Here is a 23,344-nt window from a genome sequence, read left to right as displayed (position 1 = left end):
GGTAATGAATTAGTTCTCTTAATTGTCCCAGAGTCAGTTTTCATTCCCACAGGTGTGAGGTGGGGGTGGGGAGGCTTTAATCATTAATTGCTCTCATTTATCTTTTCATTTTTTAGTAGCAAATTAGCAAAAAATAAAAAATAAGAAGAAATCAAGTTGCTAATTAAAGCCACACCACACATACACACCCATATCAATACCCATGGGAATAGAAACTGACATTGGGGCAATTAATTGGCTATCCAAAAAGCACATATAGGCTATTCATTAGTTATTCACCACCCACACCAATAAAGGAGGCTGAATCTTCTAACAGGAGTGCTTAATTATTTAAAGGCAAAGGAACCCTTAAAAGTCTTAACAGCACTTTGACTATCCACACTAGAAAGGCTGGTGCTACAACCACATATAATTACAAGAAGAAAAATCAACACCAACAAGGTGGACGGGGGGAGGGAGGGCAACACAGAAAACAGTGAAATGCAATGGGCTGATAATCACAATGTCTGGATCTTTAAAAATGGAGTGCGCCAAGGATAGAAATTCCAGCAAAATCAGCAAGTGTGGAAGCAACCTTTGATTTGCCCAGAAACCATTGAGAGAGTTACTGACAGTGTTTCTCATATATAGCTTTCCCATCTATAACAGGAATCAATGACAGCGCTCCTCTATGGCTCAGAAGCTCATCTCCACCAGAAGCTGTGCTTCCAGAATTTTGAGTCCAGTTCTGTGGGAATCCCTCCCAGCTGAAATAAGATGGGCCCAGTTGAACATCCAGCATTTAGTGATATCTTTTTTACTTAAGCAAGCATTTTCAGTATTTCCCCCCTGATTTTACCGTTAATTTTAATTGATTTTATCTTTAGTGTGTCTTTAGTCATTTTATTGTAACCTTAGAGACTATGGTGTTAAGCGGTATGTAAATTGTTGGAATAAATAAATAGGTTCACTCAACCACCTCCCCATATCAAAAGCATGTTTCAAATGTCTCTGTCCTGTTTTCCAATTAATCAATATCAAAAGGGTAATACAGGCTTGCAATATCAAAATCTAGATCCCATCCCCAGATTGGTAACCGTGTTCGTTTGTTGCAGCAAAACAACAACAAAGCTCTTGTAGAATCTCAGAGAGTAACAAATTATTTATGGCACAAGCTTTTTTGAACTAGAAGCATATGATACAGCAGATTATATGCCACAAAAACTTATGTCACATAATAAATATGTTCTTCTTTAAAGGTGCTACAAGAGCCTTTGTCGATTCCCTTGATATTTTATCCTAAAATTGGGAGTGGTAGAAAATTTGTGTTTCTCCCATACCACATTTGAGTTTAAAAATGGCTTTAAAGGGAGGGGGGCAAGGGATAGGGAAATACCCATAAAAAGCTGTGTGTCCCACCAGCTTAGATTTAAGGAGAAACAACACAACTGGGTGAGCTGCTTGGCTTAAATCCTGCATCTTAAAAAAGACATTTCAAACTAGATAACTAAATCATCCTGAAAGTACCCAAAAGATGATGTAACAACGTTCTGAAAAATTAATTAAAGACACATTGCTGTCAGCTCCAGGAAAATAATAAAAGTTGAGAGATTAAGAGGCAAGCATATCTTTCTGAATTGTAAAATAGGTTTATGGGTCTTCTAATAACAATTTTTACTCAAACCTTACATAAATAGGCTTATATGATACAAATATTACGTGGGCTATGTGGAAACTACAACGTCCATAATCATGTTTAGGGATTACTTGACAGAACAGAGACATTTCATTTCTATTGGACCTAGGGATTACAGAAAAGAAACATCTAATATTCCATTTTTTAATTTCATGCATTTTTTATTTACCTTTAATGATGCTGTATATATTCATCATCCTGAAATATTAAAACAGTATGAAAAAAGTAATAAATTGGTGGAAAATTTAGGAAATGGGAATGCAACAGCACGCAAATCATACACTATCAAGTGCTTGATACACATTTAAAATTACTGCCTAGTACGGCAAAGCCAAATTCCTGGCAGATTTCTGAAGCGCAAAGTCACAATAAGAAGATCAGCAGAACAGCCTGAAATAATAGAATATTCATCCCCCTAATCCATATGCAATTCTTTAGGGCTTTTTTTTAACAATGCATATGAGGTCTGACTGTATTCAGGATTTAAATAAGTTGTCTCTCTTCCTCTCTCCATCCCTCCCCCTTACCCTTCTCTCTCCTCTCACACACAATCGCACTCGATTTTTGTAAAAAAATAAAATAAAAATGTATATACAGTTATCATTTCTGCTCTGCTGCACTCACGATGACAAGGTTAGCACATCTTCTCACACCTCAGATAAAAAATAGCTTTTTAAAACAACAAAAGTGTTAAAAGAAATGTATTTATTCATACAAAATTTTAAAAGACTTATTTTATTTTATTTTTTTGGAAAGGAGATATTACACTTCCTTATTTTCCCAAATTATTGGGAAGCCTATGCAATGTGAGATGTTTAAAATTTTACATTCACCTTTTTTTGCAAATAAATTGGAAGGGAAATGTATTTGGTATTAGATCTTTAAGATCATGCATATCTTTTCAGATACATGTGATTTTCGATGTATTTTTTAGAGAAGGGATAGTGACCTACTGAAGAATGGCTGAGAAAACTCAGATGCATATGCTAATAATGCTAACACAGCAAATGCCAGTGTGGATGTAAACACAGCAAAGAAAGTGATATTTAAGTGTGGCATAAAAAATACAGTTGCTATGGACCTGAAATGAGAAATGACAGAGAGGCCCTCATACTAGTCTTCCTCATTCAATTTTCAAAAGATACATACTGCACTGTCTAATTCTCAAAATGAATTAAAATCTATCAGTGTTTAGTGGTCGCTGCAGTCAACTAGAAGTGCATTCAGTACCAGGGAACTAATGGCCTGCTCAGCTCACATAAATTCAGTGAAGGTTTAGGAAACTTGTTGGTTATCCTGGAATCTACTGGTAACAAAAAACCCCAAAGAAATGTTAGAAACTGTCTGGAATAGTGTGTGTGGACTTTACAACTCACAAACAGGTAGTGGCAACGATCAAATCATTCTTTGTCATTGGGTGAGGCCTCAGCAGTTGCTGAAAACATTTTAGAGCAGGAATGGAGAACGTGTAGTTCTCCAGAAGTTGTTGGACTACAATTTACATAATCCGCTGACCACTGGCCACGTTTGCTGGTGCTGATTGGAAAGTTAATCCAACAGCATCTGGAGGGCTGCAGGTTCCCCATCTTTGTTTTAGAGGGTGAAGCTCTTGCACAGGGCATGCAAGTTCCCAGCTCCATCTACATAGCAACAGATACGGAAGGGGAAAACCACTTGCAGGTTGCAGCCCTTTCCAAAAGACAAACTTAAAACGGAGGGAATGTCGTAAGGCTGAAGAGTTTGGGATACAGATCTGAAGTGATATCTAATATTTTGCCGTTAAAAGGCAAAGCAGAAACTTTAATCTGTTCCCCATCTCAAAGATTGCTGTGACAAATGTAAAGCGCTTTGCACAAAGTAGTAATACTTTTTCAAGAAAACATAAAGACATCAAATCTTGGGCTAAGGGGAAGTTTCTTGCTACCGCAGTTCATACTAGAGTCTCTCTTGGTCTATGGACAGGAAGGCCCCTGCACTAGGACAGAAGCTATCATTCCGGAGTTATGGCCTGCATGCTTGGCGATAACCCAGGCAGTGGTGGTTTGTGCAGTGGTTTGCTTTCAAATTCCAAAGGTCACTGCTAAGTGCTACTGAATGGTGGATGAGATCCAACACTGTCGTTGTGGGGCTTTACAAAATTGAAGCAGGAGCCCAGTGGATGAACATGTAGGTGCATGGCTGTTGACTGGATAGCACCATCCTGAGGCTGCTACTGATGCTGAACAACTTTATCCACTTGGAAGCCATGAACCTGCATGTGCTATAAGAATTCTGGTGCTACAGAACTATCACATCTGCTGCTGCAGCTGACTGCAATGGACCCTGGGTCCACCCACCTCATGACATATGTAATGCGGCTGCTTGGGGGCAATCAAAGGCCTTGGACCCATTCAGCTTCTTCTATTGAATTTTAAATGATTACTCTGTTTCCTGTGACGAAAGTACGTTTTTGTCATTCCTGATTAATCCCCCAGCTAATGTTTAGAAAGGTGACTTTTTGGCACTGATCAGATTTGACAAAAGTAGTTTCAAGCTAAGTAATGTCTAACTATTTATAAGATTCGTCATGCTTCTTTTTTTAGAAATGGCGTTTAGATTAGCTATAGGGCTAATTTATTGTCTTGCAACTCCATTCTGGGACTTGCATGCAGTATTTGAATCACATAAAAGAAAACTATATGCATATCAGGTTTCCAATAACTGATCTCATCCAGGAATGGATGCCAAATTATCTAATTCTGGCTGTAAGGGCTGAGGTTAACTCCTTACACTCACAGTTCTTGCCATTCAAAGTGGTTTGCTGCCGATTTGGTATGTATTTTTGCTCCATGGCTAACACACTTTCTCACTCTATTTGGATCAGCATAATCTCTGATGGAGTACTTTACCATCAGACCTTATGAAACTTGATTTTTCAAGCTGCTCCAAATACCACGACTGACACTGTAAAAGGAAACAGCAAAGATCCTTATAAGCTGTTCATCAGACCTCAAATCTTCTGATAATAAAATCCTTGTAGGAGCCCAAGTGCATTCACCTTAAGGTTCAGCTGTATTGACTTCAATCAAAATTACTCATAACGTGCATGAGAAAAATCGGCTACAAAAATATCCACTGATCTTGCAGGAAAGAATGAGCAATATGCTTGTTTTGTACACTTATACATAATAGATTCCCAGAACTGGAAGATACCTCTTGAATCAACTAGACTAATATCCTAAAAGCACCATAGCCTCTTAGCCTAGTTCATTTGTTATGTTTCCTGAAGATGGTCAGGCTTGTCCACATAGATACAAAAATGTGTTGAGCGATCAATTTCTATGTAGTGTTAATAGTTCATATCTTAATAGTTCATATCTAGTTCTACCTTGCACAAGTAATGAACACCAGCAGGTTGGGCAAGAATATCGCATGAAATATTAGAAGTGGGTCACACAACACATTTGTGTCTCTGTTCATGTAGCCAGGGAAACTTTCACACAGGCAACATAACAAGGGAAATGAAAAATCACAGATAAAGCCAGCAGCAATTTCAGGTACTTGATTTCAGGTACTTGAAAAAAGTGTCACCACCATCTCGGAAACTCTCTTCAGCTTCAATCATGAACAGCCAATTCACATACTGTGTTGTCCATGTGAATCTATATGAAGAAGTAGTCAAAACCATTTGCATGAAAAAGAAAATGGCCTATGTGAATCAGCCTTAGACAATGTGCGATAAAGAAATAATAAATAAAAACATTTAACAGGAATGGCATAAAAGTATTTATCCTATTTCTTTTTCCAGTCTTCTCCAGTGTTTTCTCCCTGAGCAAATACCTGGGCTACAAGCTAGCTTCATTACTTGAAGAATTTTTAAATCTATGGTTCCCCAAGACTACTGATAACATACTGCAGACCTCCGCTAAACAATCCATATTAGGCACGTCACTCTAAACTGGCAGCAGCAATTAACAGTTTCTCTATTTGTTTATATAATAGGGCCAATGCCTTTTGAAGCACTTCAGAGCACTTAACTAAAGCAAACAAGCACTTGAACTTTGAATATCTAACAAGAGGAGCTATTGATAAGTATGACTTTACTTGGCAAATCTTAGTCGCTGACAAGTTTAATTCAATGGTCTTGGGGACAATACGGACATCACTGCCTGTGGTATTACATACTTCTCATATGACTTTAACACACCAGTTTGAAATCATTTGCCATAGCCACTTCAGAAGAGAGTGATTTGGAGGAAAGATGGTGCAGCACGGAGGGAGGGTGTAACCTTTTCCTCACCTACTAGCTTTCCACCACAACACTTTACCCAAACTAGTTTTCCCCATGATGGTGTGGGTTTCCAGACATACTGTACATTTGCAAAGGCAAATACACATCTGGAATCTTCCTTCGCAGCTGAAGTGTAGAAAGAATTGCAATGAGAAAAACACAAATGGGAAAGGCTTCTATCTACATACCAAAACTGTACTCTCCCAAAGATGCCTTTCATTTTAAAAACTATGTGTTTTTTTGTAGCACATTACATCTCCCTGTAAAATGTACAGTGGTTCAGCCAACCTACACATTCAGCAAGATTATGTGGTGCAGGTCATAGACTCTACTACTTCAAATTGCAGCAGTGATCTTGTTTTTGAATACTTCCCCCCTATTTAACATGATCCCTCCTTGGAGAAACTGGTCCATCAGGGAGAAATGTTCCAACCTAGACTTTTCACCAATGTACCTGTTTTTTGCAGAAGGGAATATTTATAGGGGGAGCATGCAGAATCATGATCTGTGGCTGCAGTCTAATGTGGCATTAGCCCAGAACCCAAGGACCACATGACTTTACATATAGATAACCCTATAACAAAAATCCAAGGCAAGTTCTCTAATTTCTCTGCTATTTAATAATGAATCTATGTAATACTCCACTTTCTCACACAACTGTTGATGTTTCAAACTATTTTACATAGAGAAGAAATTGGGATGACAGTGATGACAGTGAGGAAATAAAAATGAGGTCAAAGTCCTGCATTCTGAAAACTCCCAGTTCTTTACTTGCTTTCTATAAGAACTATGGATAATCAAAGTTGTGTCCCATTTATGGAGCCACATTTAAGTGGAAATCAAGAAAGGCATCTTGTCCTTCTGAGTCTTGTCAGTTGTCAAGCACATGTCCAGAGCATGAACCACACTCCTGTTGAATTTGCTGTGAAGCTTGAAGATCTCATAGATAACAATATGAATGCATTGAACTACTGAAAAAGATGTGTAGATTCTCACAATGACCAACTGCAAAACACCACTTCACCATCATGGTGATGGGTCCTATTTTTGAATATAAAAAAACTTGACAAGACAACTCAGATGGCTGCATAATTTCATTAATGTTGCAGACTCATTAATACCATATTTTTACCAGTGTATCATTCTACCGATCTGCATGACAATGGCTAATATAAGCATGTTCCTAGTCATGCAAATTAAATGCAATGCTCTCAGAAACACTTTCCCTGTTTATTCCACCATCATCATTAATCTAATAATTTTGTCATGCAAATTTCTGACTGGCAGAAATGGGAAAGACCATTTTTGTCAATTCCCTCAGCAGCTCTTTTTTCTCTCTCATACTGGTCTAGGGGATCTCAGAATGGTTTTTTGGGGGAGGAAAATCCAGTGAAGGTCTCCTTCCCGCTTCTGCTGGCAGGATCACTATGTAAGTGATCCAAACTACAAGATCCAAACATATGTTTCCAGAAAAGTGGTTGCTCTTTTTAATGTAATGCTCCAACTCCATGTTTCTAAAATTAGAAATGGCATGACTATCCAATAGTTTAATTCACCATATCTATGGCAATATATTGTTATTCACCATGCCTTTAAGGTATTTGTCAGTTTAAGGAAGTATCTGCACATTTAATGTGCAGCCTGATCCTATCCATGATCACCTGAAAGTCCCATTTACTTCAACCAAGCATGTACAGGATTGCAATCTAACAGTCTTGCTGAGTTTCAATTCAACATTTATTTTTAGATGCTGTGGTACAGAGTGGGTCCCATTGCCATGTGATAAAATGTGCCAAGTACTTATCGCGCAAGAAATGGCTTTTTAAATTCTCTGAAATACTATTAGTTATAATTGGGTTTAATGCATAAAATGGCTGAGTAATTTAAATGTTTGAAAAAGAAAACAGTCTTTCCTAGAGTTTATGAAGTGGTAAGCTATTTCTCATAACGATTAACAGTGAATCATCATTTCAAACATGAGCATCTAGGAGCATATGCTCTATGCAACTGTTGCTGTGAGAGAGCTCATATTAACCAAATTAATGGGTTTAATTTTCATCACAGCCTGCATTTTTACACCAGCAAAAGTCCATTGACCTCTCAGCATAAATTCCTGGGTTTTGCTGGTAAAATAGATCTGTATTTTGGCAACCCTTGAATATCTTTTTGAATTGAAAACAAAATTAAACAGACTCTGTTATATGGGATGATCCAGTGCTCACCACAACCTTCCTTTTAAAAAAGAACAACCTTACATAAACTGCCATGTTGAGCTAAAAGCTTAGCTATGAAAACAAAGTTGTAGTGGGAGAAGGCAGACAGGGTTGGCCATATTAGAGTCTGATTATATTGAGTTCAAGGGATGAATGGGAAGAGCTGCTGCAGGCAGAATTACTTTCTATACTTGCCCCAACACCATCATGCAGCAATCAGAAAAGCTTGCTTTCTCTAATATATGTTAAATGGAAAATGATTCCTAATAAGATGAAAAACTAACTGGGTGCAGTTTCAGTTACATCAGAGAAACCACATTGAAAGAGGAGCTGATCTCTGGCAATGTAAGTATACAAAACAAGTGACCAAAAAGTTCACCGATTTTGAGCAAATAATTCACTATAATTACTATCAGTGAAAGTTTGGTCATACAGGCTTACAGAATTTTAATGGCTAACATTTGACAGACATTACTTGGAGCATGTTTTGAATTATGGTGCTGGAGGAGACTCTTGAGAGTCCCATGGACTGCAAGAAGATCAAACCTATCCATTCTGAAGGAAATCAGCCCAGAGTGCTCACTTGAAGGACAGATCCTGAAGCTGAGGCTCCAATACTTTGGCCACCTCATGAGAAGAGAAGACTCCCTGGAAAAGACCCTGATGTTGGGAAAGATGGAGGGCACAAGGAGAAGGTGACAACAGAGGACGAGATGGTTGGACAGTGTTATCGAAGCTACCAGCATGAGTTTGACCAAACTGCGGGAGGCAGTGGAAGACAGGAGTGCCTGGTGTGCTCTGGTCCATGGGGTCACAAAGAGTCGGACACGACTAAACGACTAAACAACAATAACTTAGAGCATGGCACCCTAATTTAGGGGTGGAAGAAACAAAATATCCTGGGATAAAAAAAATAGAAAGTAAGTATGGAAGTATTCACTAATTCTAGTATAAAAGAAATTTCATGTAAATTACTGGCACACTGGTTTACAACACTTTGAAATATATAGACAAAAATATGACTGACAAATGTTGGCAACATGTCAGAGAAAGAGGAACATATTAGCATATGTGATGGAAGTTACCTCCAACTTTCCTGGAAGAACTAGGAAATATTATAGGTTGCTTTGCACAAGCAGACTGTATCCTATGTTTACTTCCTGTAACAGACACCAAGGCACTAGGAAACTTTAGGCTTTACTCTTTCAACAATAGCCATATGTCATCAGACTGGATCAAAATTTGCACAAGTGGATTTCTACCCATGCCTTAATTATTTGCCATGCAGAAGAAAGCCATTCCAGGCTGGCTTGAGAACACACGGTACCAGTATTTTTACAAAGAGACACGAAAAGTAGACTATAGAACCAAATTACATGTGAGGCTAAGTTTCATGCCTTTAAAAACTAAAAACTAAAGCATTTGCAGAGGCTTCAACCTAAGCAGAGAACCAGTGCAGGAGAGGATGAAGCTGCTTCTCCCTTTTCTCCTGGACGTTATTCTCCCCTAAGCTGCTTTCCACCTCGCAGAGAAGAGACTTGAGTATCCATATCTTCTCCTGCAGGTGGAAATGTAGTCTCTGGGGGCAATGTTTAGCAGGGAGAAAGACCAGTTGTATGTGAAAGGACTGCGCAGCCATTTTCCCTATCCACCATGATTGTCCCTCTGCTCAATATTTGCATCTGCTTTGGGTTTTTAAAGAAAGAATGAAAGGAAGATATATGGGTGGACCTAGAATAGCCTCTGAAGCATTATATAACCTAACAGGAAACATTTCCTATTCTCACTGAGAAATGTCAAGATAATTTAAGCCTAGAATCTCAGCCAAAGTTGTAGTCATATACTGATGACGATCAATCAGACAGTAACATTATCGTAAGGCCGCATGCCTTGCACTTTTGTTTCATTTGCCTTTCAGTTAAAAGGAAATAATAGAAAGATATTGAAGAAGTGAAAAGCAATTTACTTGGTTTCTTGTAATACAGCTATAATAAATTACTTTTTTGTACTTTAGGTATCATTCTAAGCAATATGCTACCAGGGCTGTCTATTTCTTATAACGAGAGTGGCTAACCTGTGGCCCTCCAGATATTGTTAAACTCCCATCTATCCCAGCCAGCATTGCCAATGGTCAGAGAGTTCTGGTACAGCAACAGCTAGAGGACCACAGGTTAATCTCTGCCTAACAGCTTATATATGAAAACCCCTATCATAGTAGTTTACATATTTAGGCAGAAACCACCACTATTTATTTTATGGTTAAGAAGAATTTAGTAATTTTCCAACTGACAGTAACTTAGGAGATCATGTACAGGTCTGAAGGCAGCATTTCTCTTTATATGAGCTTATATTTTAGGCTCTTGCTCCATCTACACCAAGTGTGTGCTGCTCCCAGTCTGATAGAGTCCCTCATCCAATGTCTATTTCAAGAATAGAGGCGGGATTTCTTTTCAGGGCCACATTCCATTATAAGTAATCTGTTAAGGGCCATGTGACAACAGAAAACAAGGCTGGAGGCATCAATGTGTGGGCTGAGAGCCCATGGAGGCCACCCCCCCTCCTCTGTTTCTCTGTGTGACATCCTACTCCCTGCCCCACTCCTTATTCATCCCTGCTTGGTGGGTTACCAGGAATAGTCAGAGGCGGATGTAAAGGAGCACGACTGGTTTGGTTGCACTGGGTGCAGAGCCTTGGAGCACTACAAAGATTCTTTAGAATGGAGCGTGAAAGGCAGCGGACACCAAATTTTGGCATTGCAAAGGACACTGCTGAAATTGGAGACCCCAAGGTTCGCCACTGGTAAAGATCACTATTGCTAGAGGTCTGAACCGATGGCTCACAGAGAATTATTCCCACCTCTTCCTTTCTTTACTCTATCCACTTTGCCTTCCCCACTCCCACCCACCCTCCCTCCTTCCCTCCTTCCTTCCTTGGTTACCTTCACCCATGTTAAATTACCGTAGGTCAAGAGTGCATATGACTCTTAGTCTGCAAGTTCACCAGTCCTGGTCTATTCATTGCTGCAGGTTTTTTCCCCTATTAAATAACATTTGCAGTTCCTTCTCAGTTAATGTCTCCTGCAGTTAAAGGAGATTCAAATCTTACGTTTGTAAATCTCAAATCTCTTCTCAATGATATTATAATCACTATATGTAGATGGTGTATACACACACACACACACACACACACACACACACAATCTCCTAGTCCTATGCATTGCAGTTTAGTTCTGGAGAGCCACCCCCTCCCTACACACACACATATGTAGAGGCTCATAATTAGCTTTGATGAATATTGCTGCTGTGCTCATTTAAAGCTATAGTCTTTCATAAACACATACATTCATTCAAATTAAGGAGCCAGAAAAAAAATAGTACTATGATTCAAATGACCGATTTCTGAGCTATGGCAGCTATGACATAGATGACTTTCACCATAAGGTTGCAACCATGTAAAATGATGAACACCAGTTAAAACAATTTACAATCAGAAAAAGAGGGTTGGTCCTAAGAAAAAATATTAATACACTGCCTGTCTCTCATCCCAAAACTTCTCCTGTTCCTCACATTTGTATAAGCTCATGGAATGAAAGGCTATCAATGGCTACCAGTCATCATCACAGTTATAGTTCATTTGATTAGATTGTGATGATGATAACACCAAGGTTGTAGGTTCCATCCCTGTATTGCAGGGGGTTCGACAAGATGATCTTTAGGGTCCCTTCCAACTCTACAGTTCTATGATTCTATGATGGATGTATACAACCTTCAGTTTCAGAGGCAGAATGTCTCTGGTTGCCTCTGCTTGATCAAAAGCTGTTCCACCAGCAGAATGTCAGCTCTGGATTTCACTCTCTGTTTTAGACTTTTTGCACTCAAAACAAATTATTCTCTTTTAAGAATGCATTTTTTCTCCAGTCATATTCAGTATGCATTGCACTAGAAAGACTGTAAATATTTTGTCAGGGTTTGTTACGGCCACATCACTCATTTCCTCTGGGATGCTCAAGCAAAGAATTGCCAAAGTTTTCAGCGAGCTCAGAAAAGGAAGTCTCAAAATACAAAAGAAATGTGATTAAAAAAGAGAGACTCGACACCACAGAAGGCTTCACTTTTTTTTTATTACCATGTTTTCACTGTCTAGAAACTTTTAAAGAGCATTACAATGTATTTATCACAAGGTGCTATTAGCACACAGCTCGCTTCAAGTGTTACCAATTCATGGACAGATTAGAGGGCACATTAATAACATAGTTAATATGAAGTGTTTAGAGCCTTTACGTCGGTGACAAATACGACTCAGCCAAATTTCCTGACCATTGAGGCCACGGAGGAACAATTTGGTAGATTTCATCAACAGTTCTAATTATGTTCCTGTCAAGTTGAGAACAAAGCAATCCATAACTGGGGGGCTGCTCAGAGACAGTGGCACATAAGAGTAATTTATGCCCGAGACAGAGGGCCCTTTCTGTAGTTAGTGTGAACAACGCTCGACTAACAAGTGGGTTCAAAACGGAATTTATTAGGGGAAAACAGGAGGCTTCTAGTTCTGTCTGTCTTTTCGCAGGCAGGCTTAGGAAGCATTATGAGGCAAGGACTTCTAGTTAAGTCTTGTTTATGACAGTGTGTGATGACAGTGTGTGACCCTGTACCTTCGACAATGGTGGAAGCAGGATTTTAGCTGCAAAGCTTCACTTGGACTCTATTTTGATGATTCATGCAGTCAGAATCTCCACCAAAGGCAATTTGCAATGACAAATTTGTAGATATTCGTAAATACGGTACAGATACAGAGGTTCATTTATACACAGACACATAATTGTGTATGTGTTTGTGCGTGTCACCCACACATAATTCTTTGAAGGCAACGTTACACTGTGTGGGAATTTCAGCAGAAACAGCACAGAAGCAGAATACTGTAAAATACCCTTTTATAGCAGGCTATAAATAACATACCAATGAAATACACAAAGGGATGATTAGCAACTGTAAACTAAAATGCTATGATAAACTTTGCACATTTCATAAGATAGCTGAACTAAGGAGGGGAGGGAGAGAAAAAGAAAGGGGGCCCCTCTTGTGTAATTTTGAATCATTTTCCACTGTGATCTATATTGGGCTGCAGTTTGTGTTCTTTCAAACAGGGTAATTTTATAAATGACATTCTTATTAGATTTTGTAAAAAAGGCAAAGATGCTTCCCTGGTGTGAGGAAAAGAGTTCTGATTGGAAACATATCATCAAGGTTGGGATTATTTTGTTACTAATACATTGTGGATTAGCATAAAATAATACTCAGTAAATTAAATTCAGAATAAAACTGAAAATTAAAGAAATGGAAATATTAAGTGAATTAGCTAAAATACACTCAAAATTCAAACACATTACAATTGTTTAATGATAGGCATTGGTTGCTGATTAGTGAGGTGTGGATTTTATCAACATCATCATGATTTTTCTGTGTTTATTTCAGAAAGCGTGAGAGAGAAATGCTCTTGCCACCCAGTGGGATCCACTTTCATAAGTGACTAACAGCCTGATACAGCTAAGGAGATCCATGGACATGTCAGAGTGGGTCAGAAACTGCAGGTATTAATTGGATGTGGATCCAAATTAGCTGCAGAGTGCAATTCTGAGAATGGATGCTGCCTATCCACCCTTCATTGTGTTAAAACAGGGGTCGGCAACCTGCGGCCCATGGGGGTCATTTAACCGGCCCATGGACCCCTGCCGCCTGCTTGGTCGGCTCCCGTGTGCTGCGCTAAACCAGCGCGGAGCAGAGCCGGAACTGCCTTCTGCGATGCTGGCCAGCTTCCCATTGTCTGCAGGAAGCTCCTGCAGCCAATGGGAAGCTGCGCACACCTCCTCCACGCTGGAAGGAGCTCTGGAAATAGCGTTTGCGCATACATGCACACACACACACACACTCCGGCCCACCGTGGCGTCTGCAGGACGATGAACCAGCCCAAGCCACAAAAACTTTGCTGACCCCTGTGTTAAAAGGTAGCCACAGTCAGATGCATTTCCCTATCCACGTAAGTAACTTTTTGATCATGGCAAAAGACATATTGTTGCCACTATTATGAATATGGGTCAGCCTCCTGTAACCTATATACTCATCTACAGCCAAGTTTACCCTGAGTGTTCTTTGCAGACATACAAAGCCCAAGCTGTTTAAGGCATGGTTAGTGTTTTTAATGGTATCTGAGATGAAGTGCAGATGATGGAATACTGGTGTAACATATTCCTGAGAATCCAACACAGAGAAGCTGCCACTTAGTTGGCGAGTGGCTCACGCTTTGTGCTACATCCTATGTTGCTAGATTGACTGATATTTGGTTCTGCACCACTTGCACATTCTAACATAGTCCTAAGTAAGGAGCCATGTTAGTATCACTTTAAGTGTGCTAGAATAGTGGTCTAGTCTCAAGGTCGTGAAAACACAAATGGCAATAACCATATCTGAATCTCAAAGAAAAGTTCACAATCTTGTCACTCAATGAGAAGTGAAGACAAACATTCAACTTTGTTTTCCAGATGTAAAGTCAGGAACACACCAAGACTGTGACCTTGTTTGATTGGGCTGGACACCATACATAGCTGTTCATGCTTCCCCACAAACCATGAAGCTTGCAGACCATTATTAAGGCAGTCTTGTGCATTTTAACTCTCCATCAGTTCACCTGCATCAAGTACCACAGTTACACATGGACCAAACAGCAAAACCACACAAGCCAGACCAGGGATGTTCACCTGTGACCTTCCTCTTGTTGTTGGACTACAACTCCCAGTATCCTCTACTATTAATCATGATGGTGGAGGCTGATAAGAGTTGAATAAAACAGGTTAACCTCTGGAGGGACACAGGTTACCACCCTTGATCTAGACCCTTCACCATCTGAAATGACCCTGAACCTCACAACTTGCCTACAAATCCAAAAGAAATTGTGACGTACTGGTCCTACAATTTCTTCCAGAGGCTAGACACGTTTTCTTATATCTCTGTCTCATGCTCCAGTCAAATATAATCCAATACAGTGGTACCTCAGGTTAAGAACTTAATTCATTCCAGAGGTCCATTCTTAACCTGAGGTACCACTTTAGCTAATGGGGCCTCCCACTGCCACTGTTCCGCCGCCGCACAATTTCTGTTCTCATCCTGAAGCAAAGTTCTTAACCTGAGGTACTATATCTGGGTTAGCGGAGTCTGTAACCTGAAGCATCTGTGACCCGAGGTACCACTGTATCTACTCACACTTGTTTTTAGCAACAAAGTGCCAGTTCTAATAAGAAGAAATAACATTTGGTACAGTTCTTTTTGAACTGTGCAACATCTGTTGCTGTATTGCCAGTTAAAACTCCCCTGAATAGAGTTATATCAGGGAGAAGGGTTTTAGCAAATCCTGCTCCTGGACACAGTAACTTTCAATGTTCAAGGAGGTTTTTTGAAAACATAGGACAGGGGCAAGTGGTCAAATTTTCCATAAGCACTCTGAAAGCAGGACTGCACCATATTTCTGCTTGTTTGAAATGTCTCCTCATGTAGTAAAGACATGATGATCCCATTAAGCGTCTCACATCTGTGATTGAGCACTGGAAAACTAATTTGGTACTTCATTTGTATGTAGAGCATAAACCGGATACATTTGCAGATTGACTCACCCTATGTTTTATCAAAACAAATCAAACTCTGCTGGAAAGCACAGTCACAGAGATTAAGTTACTACTCTGAAAAGCATCAGGAATTCACTCCTGCCACTATGCCAATTTCCCTAGATTTTCCTTTACTATTATAAAACATATTGATATGGATCCAATAAGAAACTTACATAAAATATAGATCCCATGAATTGAACTGTTGCTTAGTTTGTGAAGAATACTTCAATATGAGGGTGCTACAACACAATTCTATGCATGTTTACTTAGAATTAAGCCCTAGTGAACAAGTAACTTAATTCTTGGTATGCACAAAATTCCATCAATAATGTTATAGTATTAAAGTTAAAAATGACAAATTGAAGAAGATTCATGGACACAAGGAAAGGTTCTCATTCAATTATATTTCTAGATACATTTAAATAATATGGGCTTTTATGCAACACAGCAAGAGTCTGTCAGTGCAAGGATCCCATTTGCACAGTGGGACACCCTCCTCCTCTGCCGGTGCATCCCCTAAATCTGTTCTGGGGTTTTCCCAAGCCCCCAGAGCAGATTTGAGGAGGATGCAGAACATGTGAGGGAAATGAAAGATGGAGAAGTTCCACGGTGCAACCAGGAATCCTTGCACTGACAGGACACTTATTTACTGCTGTGTTGAATGGAAGCCCATATATCCTTATCCATCCAACTTCATGTAGTTTCTGACATGCCTGCAGGCATCTAGTGCTTATTACAAAACTCTCCAGTGTTAATTAAAGCAAATGTACTAGAAATTCTTCTAGTTCTCCTTCTAACTTTCGCCAAAATTTTGAAAGAAAACTTGTTTTAGCTAATAAAAGCCAGTGAACTAAACCATACATTCTGCCAAATACAGAGGTCCTATAACTTAGCAGTTCTTTTTGTTTAAATATTATTTGCTACAACTAGAGAACATTTGCTTCCTTTGGAAATGTCACAAATGGTGATAGGCTATAGAAGCATTAGCACAAATGGCCATAGACTATAGACAGTGGCTTTTTACTAGTTAAGAATAATTGCTGAGCAAGTTTCAATATGGTGGGAACAAAAAGCAAGAATGAAATTAATGTTGTATCTTCACTAGTGGGTTAAAAACTAAAAGCTGTAACTCATTGAGTTTAACTGCAGACTGCATCTCTTTCATGGATTTTTCCTCCCTCTCTGTTTTTGCTTTCTGAAATCAGAGGAAGGACCCAGCCTAGCAAGTCTGTAATCACTCAGCGGGAACCTGGTAGAAGGACAATACAGCCAACAGCTAGGCATTAGGAAAAAGAAGGAAATATCTCCCTCCTTCCCTCTTATGTTGCTTAAAGGGGCCTGGTGTGAATGAATCTTCCTGGCAGTGACCAACAATTTCTTACCCATTCTGAGCAATCATCAATTTCAGCATCAAGTGGTTCAGTGGATCTACAACTGGTAGCGGCAGCAGAGTAAGCCCAGCATGGAAACATTTTGGCTAATTTAAAGTCTTTGTGCTGCCGAATCAAACATGACAAGACAACAGCAAAGGAGAGAGGCTATTATCCCAAAATGAGAGCCAGCGGATGGCTGGGATTAGTCTGAGTGCCTGAGACAAAGGCAATGGAAGAAGGAGGGACAACTGAGAAGGATGATCCCAGATAAAAAACATATACCAACACACAGAAACCATTTGAAAACAGTGCATGTGTGATAATACAAAATACAGATTGAGAAAAGTTGCACAGACAAGTGAAAAACATACATTTAAAAGGTATACAGTATAACTGGTTAACCACATACAGAATTGCATTAGGCATGCCTTTGGCATAAAAAGAGGCAATACCAGAGCTGTTGCATTCTGCCTGAATTCATGTCCTGTTGTCTGATATTTGCCATCCTTCCTCAATGTGGGGTTCTCCAAATGTTGCAACTCCCATCTACAGCTATTTATTGACCATGCTAAGGTTGTGGGGTTTGTGGGGGTGTTGAAATGCTGTGAATTAAATGCACGGCAATTTTCAGCAATTGTTCTTTGGTTTTTATGAAATGTATAGATACTGTATCTGTTTTATATTTTGGTTTGTTACACTTTGGGGCATTTTTGATGTAAGGAGACTAATAAATGACAGTATAATATCATATTGACCACTGATCATGCTGGCTATGGCTGATGAAGAAGAAGAAGAAGAAGAAGAGGAGGAGGAGGAGTTTGGATTTGATATCCCGCTTTATCACTACCCTAAGGAGTCTCAAAGCGGCTAACATTCTCCTTTCCCTTCCTCCCCCACAACAAACACTCTGTGAGGTGAGTGGGGCTGGGAGACTTCAGAGAAGTGTGACTAGCCCAAGGTCACTCAGCAGCTGCATGTGGAGGAGCAGAGACGCGAACCAGGTTTCCCAGATTACGAGTCTACTGCTCTTAACCACTACACCACACTTGTTCTCTGATGAGAGTTTAATCTGAAATATCTGGTCCAAAATAGCTATCAGATTGGGGAAGGAAGCACTATGTTATGACAGAATAGCCTTAAACCGGTGAGGGGTGAGGAATAGTGGGGCTGCTCCAGTAAGCCCACAGAGCTATCAAGCAACCACACCTCAAAGAACTGGTGGGGGAGGCGGGAGGAGAAAGGCAGAAGAAATTAAATTTTGGACAGCATTTGAGAAAGCACATTCAGAGTGAAGATGTGCCTGAGCCATGAACCCTGGTGGCATCTTCCAGCACATAGAATGATGACCTGGGATGACTGGAGAGCAAGTGAATTGTCCTTAGCAAGATTAACAATTTAAAACTGCAGAAATTAATTTTGTTTAATAGCTGTGGGTGCACATGTTCCTTACAAAGGTGGTAACAAGGTCAGCAAAGCCTCCGTAGCCATTTAAAATGCAGCTTTTTAATAGGGTCAGTAGATTTAGGATGGCTAAAATGTTAAAAGGCCTTTAGAAAGCATGGAAACACCAAGGGGGTCAAGCTTGTCCTTTATTTCATATCTTGGGTTAACCTGTTTATACTTATTTCATGACATGCAGGCTCTGACAAAATAACCCCCTTTTAAGGGGCTAGTCTTGTAATGGTAGGGTGATGTGAAACTAAGTGAAGGTGAAAGGTTACTAGTGAAAGAAGTAAAAATAAATGAAACACGTTACCAATCCTTAACTCAGCTATACTCTTCACAGAAACCTATGAAAGAAATAGGCTGAGAGAAAGTGCTAACAAGACACTCCTCATACCCTTTTCATCATTTAGAAGTAGTTCATTCATGACTCTCATCTGCCTACATGAAACAGAGCACTGAGCTCTACAAACCACTTAGGTATTGCGAAATTGGTCAGCTCAGCTACGCACAGAGCTGACCAACTATGCAAATGAGATTTTTTTTTAAAAAAAAAGCATAGTAATTGGCATAAGCCAAAAATGAAATTCTGCAAAATTTCAAAATGCCATAACATCATATTTTAAAAGTTTGCAATTTGGATCCTGATGTCAAAACTTAACCTCAGATGCTGACAATTCCATTGATTTGATTGCTAAATGAATGGAACTGCTACTGAAAAATCTTCAGTTGTCAGATATTTGCAGAACACTCACATATCCAAACTAAAACAAAGCAGGTTAAAATGAGCCCCAAATCATTACCAGCCATTATGGAGATAACCTAGTACAACACACCAGATAAAATAAGTAGGCCTTAATTGCTTTCCTGAAAGAATACAGTATGGGCCAGGTCTCTTATGTCAGAAAATTCCATTTTAAAAAGGTGCTGTCACAGGTAATTACTCCTTCTGGACTGTACCTTCCAAGCAAGGGAGGGCAGAGAAAGGAGGAGGATTCTATCAGCCAATCTCAAAAGGTAAGAGTTTTCATAAGGGACAAGACACCTTAGTACTTCAAGTAGCCCTAAACATGCAGAGCCTTTTAGGTTATTACCTGTACCTTGAACCATGACCAGAAGTACACTGGCAACTGATGCAGACTGGCAAGTACACCTTTAATATTATTTATTTAAACAATTTACATCCCTACCCCCCGAACTCCACAAAGGAGCTGTTCAAATCAACTTAGAAATATAAAGGCAAACACAAAATAAATCAGTAATTCAACCACCAAACACAAATTACAAAACTATAAACAGCACATGCTCATCTGCATCAAACTCTCAAAAGTGGTGTGCTGTGACAAGTCCCAGTCTTCCAGGACAGCCACACATAAATGGCATTATAGTAATCTATTCAGTATTGACTACAGTATCAAAATATATTGATCACACACTAAAATTATAAAATATTAGCTGTTATGTGCCATTATTAATTTTCAAATTCAGGAGCCTTTTCCTGACAAGGAGGCAACCTGCTGGTCATTAGAAGGATTAAATTAATTCAGCTGCAAGCTTGCCTTTTGACACTTACCAGAACTGACATACCAACCATTTTTCTCTACCTGTCCCACTTGGAGAGAGACAGAACAAAGGAAAATGAGACTTACAGAAAAATTTAAGGCACCACTGCAAGGAATATCATTTCAACTGCCACTGAATACTGCTCTAAATGATACATGCTATTGTATACCATATTGCTTCCTCCTTTTTCTACTACTTGTAAGTCGGTTTCATATCCTCATGCAGCAGTTCAAGGAAACCTCAGTTCACAGTTCAGCAAGGCCCTACTTAAAAGGTAAGCCTGATGCAGGTCCTTAGGGCATCTCATCCATCCTGTGCTTGGATGGCACTCATCACCAAGGGACCCCATTAAGAAGGAAGGGCAAACTGAAATCCTAACCCAAAGCACTCTGAAACACAGCACCAGTACACTGGCAAATGCACGATGGATGAGATTCCATTTGTCTTCAAAAGACTGGGAACCAATATATCTGCCTCACTATGAACTCAACTATTTCCCAACCTTGTAGTGTTCTTAAAGTAAAACACACAAGTCAAGCCCATCCACCTGGGGATGCGACAGAAGACCAGTGTCATTCAAGACTCCAATTAAACAGATTGTCTAACTCTCTCTGTATTTGTCTAACACTGCAAGAGATCCATTGTTGTTCTTAAAACAGTTTACTCTGCCAAGGAACAGAGACAGAAACATACAGGGGACTTGCACTTCAAGGGTCTATTGCTGGTGTTTTTGTCAAATAAGTGTATGTGTGTGTGCTGAAAGAGGGGAAATAATGGATAGAGGTTCTTCTTAGGTCAATCGAAATATTTATCCTCTTCAATAACTTAACATTTATTGGTGCATAGTTTGGTGGCCAGAGCTATTTAACCAACTTCTTAACTAACTTATGGCCAAAGCCTTCTATATTTTTTCAGAGACAGGACAAAGTCAGACCACACCACATTACATTAAGTCAGAATTTAGCTTAATGAGGTTCATATAAAATGAAAGCAAAGGACTGAAATATTCCCTGAGTACCACTCATTGCCAGAAAATGAGACTTACTTACTTACTTACTTACTTACTTACTTACTTACTTATTTCTGATATTCATAACCTGTCTTTTACTCAGGGGCTCCAGAGCACAAAATACACGCACACACACAAATCTTTAAAAATGTAACATTATTTAGAACAACCAACCAAACAAACATATTAATTAATTAATTAATTAATTCAGTCAGTGCTGCCAATGACATTCAGTTAGTAGCAGGATGCAACACAACAACCATAGTCTAGAATGTACTTCACCTATAGCCCAAAATATGGACACAGAGGTACATTTTCAACTATCTGTGAAATGAAAATAAGGTTAAAGAACTACACACACTTCAAGCAGAGTGACAGAGTACAGGAAACGTTGGAGAACAGACAGGATAAAGATGTAATAGCGATACAGGCTATTGGAGTCTCTCACAGTTTCCTTTCTTCTCCTGAATCAATCCCTTTATACGCGTGCTCACAGTATGCATGGGCTGTGAGGGGAATCGAGATGAAGATGCAAATTTTTGATACATTTATAATTCATAGGACATTTATGTATTGAATATCATTAGAAAAGACACTGGTGTTCTTAAACATCATTATGGATTAACTACATTAACTATTGCAGAGATACAGCAAGAGAGGGCTATTACTCTTCAGTGCTTAGAATCTGTCCTAAATAGTTTTCTCAACCAAATAATTGTTGTAACCACTACACATTATATTACCTCCATTTCCAAAAGAGGGCACAATCCAGCAAAAATCAATAATTAGGAGCCACTATATGCATTGGCATTCATAGGGTCTTAAATGAACCACAACTCTCTTACTTTCAATGCAACATGTAAGCCCCATTATTTTCCATGGGGCTTGCTCTCGGAAAACTTTACATAAGCTTGAGGTCTTGGTTATGCCTGTTGGTTTCTGGGCACAATGCAGGGTAAAAATAAAGTTCGATTAAAGGGTCCCACCACCACCCCTCAAAAATCAAGCAACAGAGCAAGAATGAACAGTTCATCTTCTCAGTTCTAATACACTGTGTCTGGATCAAATAACCATGTTAGCTTTCACAATAGCTTGCTCAGAAATATGGAGCCCACAGTGAAAGCAGAACAAGGAACAAGGACAAATTGAATTTAAACTATCACATTTATTTCCATCAGACAAAGATATAAACTATTCAGGAATTAAGTCTGTAACAGCAAAAGTAACTCCATTATAATTACTGCACATTTGAAGCCCTGTCTCCCCTCACACACCCTAAGAGTGCAGAGATTTTCAGAACTTGATTTTATTAGAGGAAGACTATGTATTTTCAGCAGTGTTTTACAAAATATTCCATCAGCAGAAGTGTAAGGCAGGTCGGAGACAGACTAACTTTTCCAAGGTATTAAATTAAAAGATGTTGAATTAAGTTAAATGCCCCACATTGAATTGACATTTCCCTTTTTTTAATGCAAGCTAAGATTGATGAAAAATACCACTTATCTACATTAAGGGTCAAAATATCCAGCAAAAGAAGTCTCTGGTTCATCGCGTCAGAGCAAAGTCAGTCTTACATAATCCGAGGACCGAGACGCGGATCACATTCTGATGATCCAATTAATGGTGGGATACTTTGCAATCAGCCAGGAAGCAAGGCCCCTAACAGATTGTGGGGCTGTAACATCAATTTCTTAAGTGCATTTAAAGGATTACAAATGTTAGTCCTGGCTTGAGATTGAAACACCTATTGAGGTGCTCTGAACCACATTACAGTAATTGGGTACCTGAATTAATGCCATTTCTACTGATGGTGAACAGAATACACTGGAAATAAGGGTCCCTTTGGCTGTATTTATCTTTTGTCCCGTCCCCCCCCATCTGCCCCCCTTCCTTCCAAATGAAGCCTGGCAAAGTATATCCTTTTTATCTGTGTAGCTTTAATTACAGAACATGAATGCTATCCTAATTTTGCCATTCACATTGTTTGAGTGTATTCTATATACTCACTTATTATCAAACTTTACAGCTATTAATATTTCTTGAAGCCACATAAAAAAGGAGAGTGAGAAAGACCACCAGAGAGCAGAGGAGAAACCCTTTTTCCATTTTCTTCTTTACGTGTACCTCTTTATGTGTGCATTAGA

General features: G+C 39.3%; 1 protein-coding gene across 13 annotated transcripts in view; it reads right to left on the bottom strand.

Annotated features, from left to right (window-relative positions):
* Positions 1–23,344, bottom strand: part of ESRRG (estrogen related receptor gamma) — a 485,944-nt gene that overhangs the window by 273,261 nt on the left and 189,339 nt on the right. For 2 of the 13 annotated variants that reach the window (XM_081186039.1, XM_081186034.1), the window contains exon 4: positions 1,845–1,873. The exons of the other annotated variants lie outside the window; for them this stretch is intronic. The gene's annotated coding sequence lies outside the window, so the exon portion shown is untranslated. The remainder of the gene's footprint in view (positions 1–1,844; positions 1,874–23,344) is intronic. 13 annotated transcript variants of the gene reach the window in all.

The sequence above is a fragment of the Podarcis bocagei genome, assembly GCF_964188305.1.
Source record: "Podarcis bocagei genome assembly, chromosome: 3".
Classification (NCBI taxonomy): domain Eukaryota; kingdom Metazoa; phylum Chordata; class Lepidosauria; order Squamata; family Lacertidae; genus Podarcis; species Podarcis bocagei.
The sequence above is the reverse complement of the archived record's forward strand: the minus strand, read 5'-3'. Positions and strand labels throughout refer to the sequence as shown.